Source organism: Apteryx rowi, unplaced genomic scaffold (assembly GCF_003343035.1).
Source record: "Apteryx rowi isolate R43461 unplaced genomic scaffold, aptRow1 scaffold_140, whole genome shotgun sequence".
Taxonomy (NCBI): Eukaryota; Metazoa; Chordata; class Aves; order Apterygiformes; family Apterygidae; genus Apteryx; species Apteryx rowi.
Window position 1 is genome coordinate 1387600 of NW_020447642.1, and position 3481 is coordinate 1391080.

Here is a 3481-nt window from a genome sequence, read left to right on the forward strand (position 1 = left end):
TGGTGGCGCGCTGCCTTTTGCCCCCGGGCGCCGCCTCGCTCGGCTTCGGCAAGGCCGGCTTGCGGGGCGGGATGTGGGCGCAGGCGGCCTTGTACAGGTGCATGCTCCCGCGGGCTCGCGGCCCCGGCTGCCTCCGCTCTGCGGTCCTCGGGCAGTAAAGCCCCCCGCCGCCGCGGCCCCGGCGCTGCAAGACGCTCCCAGCACGTCCGTCCCCGCGCTGCTGCAGCGGCTCGTCTTCACCGGCGCCGGCAGGGACCCGGCCGAGAGCCGCCTCCGCCGGCCGGAGCCTGGGCTCAATGCTGCGGAGGGGTCCGGGCTGCCGGTGGGAACGGGCCGCCGGCCCCGTTTCCCACGCCTTATATTTAGGCGACGAGAAATATTTGCTTGGGACGGGATCCAAGGGCGCCGGGCGCCGGGCACAGTTCTCACGGGTTTGCTCGGGGCCGCGCGGGCGGACGCTGCGCCGTCCCCCCGGCACGTCGCCGAGACGTCCCGTGTGCCCAGGCAAACGCCGGGGACAAAACAAACCCGCGGAGCAAGCAGAGCAGGGAGCGTTGGAGAGAGGCGCGGGCTCCGGGGGCTCCGGGGGCTCCGGGGGCTCCGCGGCCCCCCAGGCGCCCTTGGTGGGGAGGCAGCCCGTGCTCTTCCCCCGTGCGACGCCCCGCCGCCGCTCCGGCATCCAGGCCCGGGCAGCCGAAACCCCCATCGAGGCGGGCGACGGCAAACGCTCAGTGAGACCCCTCACCGACGGCATGAGCTGTGCCGGGTCTCTGCCGCAGCGAGGGAGGCCGGGGCTGCGCGGGGCCGGGCGAAGCCACACGGGGGGCGCTCGGAGGCCTGGTGCCCGCCCCGCGCTCGAGCGCTTTCCTCGCGAGCTCGGCGCAGCGGGAAACGGGGGGCTCCCGAGTGCTCAGAAACGTGTTTTTCCCCACTCGGAGTCTTCAGCAGCTCCCTGCTGTCCGGGACTTGTGGGTGCCCCGTGCGCCCCTCATTCCCACACTGCTCCTCATTCCCACGCCGCTCCTCATTCCCGCGCTGCTCCTCATTCCCGCGTTCCCACGCCGCCCCTCATTCCCGCGCCGCCACCGTGTCCGTCCAGCGCGCTCCGCCGGGGCGATTCGCAGGAGGAGCAAAATACCCTTTCCTCGGCAAAGCGCAGCGCACGGAGAGCAAGGAAACACGCCGCTCGCCTCCGCCGTGCCTGCGGCGGCGACGCTCCCTCCTCCTCGCTGCGGCCTCGCAGCGGCGTGAACGCCCGACGCCGGCCGTGGCCTGGCCTGCGGATGCCGGCAGCAGCCTCGGGGAGGCCTGGGGCGCCGCGCGCTTCCCCCGGCCCGCACCGCCACTTCCCCCACCCCGCTGCCGGCTCCTATAAAAAATTCATCTCTCGCCTTCCCTGCGCTCCCGCACCCCGCCAGCTCCAGCTCCCCGCTCCTCTCTGCAGCAGGACGAGCCGACAGCCGGCAGCTGTTTCCGCAAGCTCTTCCGAGGCTTTTAAATGTGAGCATTGCATCGGCTTCGAGTTTTGGGAGCTTGAGCACGTCAGCAGCATCAGGAACTTCGTTTTCGCAAGCTGAGTGTCTCCGCCAGGGTCTCCTGCTTCGCTTTCGTGGTGATGTTCAGCCCTCTGGGTCCTTCAAGAGGAGTTTCGGGTGGACAGTCATAGCCTGTTCTACAGCACCCTGCATTCCACGTTTTTTGGGGAAAAAAATAATTACCGAGTCTACTGATTCTTTCCTATTTCCTGCACCGGGTGTCGTCAGACATTTTTGCACTTAACGCCTGCTTCCTCCTTCTCTCCCCGTTTTGCTCCCTTTCCCCTTGGTTATCCCGTTTGCAGTTTTGAGGGCAGCGCTATCGATTTCTAATCCCAGCCGGGCTGCGGGATCTCGGCCCCCGGCCGTCGCTTCAGACGATCCGCCCGGGATTAGGGAGGGCTCTGCCCCACTTCCCGGCCCCGCAATCCCTGCTGCTATAAATAGATCCGAGCAGAGCCAGGAAAAACCCTGGGAATCGCCCCTCCGCAGCAGCCGCGCGGCTCGAGGTGAGTTAAGCGAAGGCTCCGGTTTCCGCGGGCGGCGGGAAGCAGCCGGCACCAGCCCGGGAGCCGGCGCTGCATCACGCGGGGCGGCCGCGCCGGGACCCTGCGGCGAGTCGGCTTGCGCCTCGGTCCCGCTTCATTCCGGGTCTTACTCCACGCTCCGGATTAGAGAGCCGCACATCTCGTTTCTGCTGATACCCAGATCCCCTTTTCCTTTAAAGGAGCCGGATCGGATTCCGAAGGTTTTGATGTTAAGAGCGATTGAATTAGAGGAAATTCAGCGGAGGGGCATTTCCCCCCGCCCGGAGTGGCTGGTTCTCAAGCCGACACGAACCTGCTTCTTCCCAGGCTTGGGGGGAGGAAAAGGGGGAAGAGAGCGGGACCGGGGGCAGCAGCAGGGGCTGGCAAACGCTCTCACATCACCTACATAACCCTTGCGCAACAGCAAGGTCCTTTGAACCAAAAAGAAAAAGAAAAAGAAAAAAATGAAATTGCAATCACCTGACAAAACAGCTCGGGAGAAATCAGTCCGGATAACCACAGGCAGCTTTTGCCGGAGAAGTTACGGAAACTAAGAAGCGAGTGGGCAAAATTTTCAGTTCTGCAGCTTGCATTCATCACGGCCCCCAAGTCACCAGAAACGTCAAACAGAACCGGAAAGCTCTAGGAGCTTTCACTTAGCGTTGCACTCAGAGCTTGCTATTCCTATTGCTACTGCTACTGTTACTACTATTGCTGTTATTGCTACTATTACTGCTCTTCCTATTACTACTCTTGCTGCTGCTGCTATTGCTGCTGCTGCTGCTGCTGCTACTGCTGCTGCTGCTGCTGCTATTATTGCTACTACTGCTATTGCTATTACTGCTCTTATTGCTCTTACTACTGCTGCAACTACTGCTCTTATTGCTATTGTTGCTGCTGCTGCTGCTGCTATTACTGCTATTACTGCTATTACTGCTACTACTGCAATTACTACTGCTGCTACTACTGCTGTTGCTATTACTGCTATTACTGCTATTACTGCTCTTGCTATTACTACTATTGCTACTACTGCTATTGCTATTGCTACTCTTACTGCTATTACTACTACTGCAACTACTGCTCTTACTGCTATTACTGCTCTTACTGCTATTACTACTACTGCTCTTACTGCTCTTACTGCTCTTACTACTGCTGCTCTTACTGCTCTTACTGCTGTTGCTATTACTGCTCTTACTGCTCTTACTACTGCTGCTCTTACTGCTCTTGCTGCTGTTGCTACCAGCGCGGCTGCTGCTGCTGCGGTGGCCGTTTGCCTACCTGTGGGGCATGCCGGTGGCGTGGGCGACGGTGTGCCGGGGTGCCAGCTCGCAGAGCTCCAGGTACCAGCTCATCTCCAGCTCACGCAGCAGGGCCAGGCGGCGGGCCCGCGGCGTTGGCGGGGCGGCGCGGGCGGCCTCC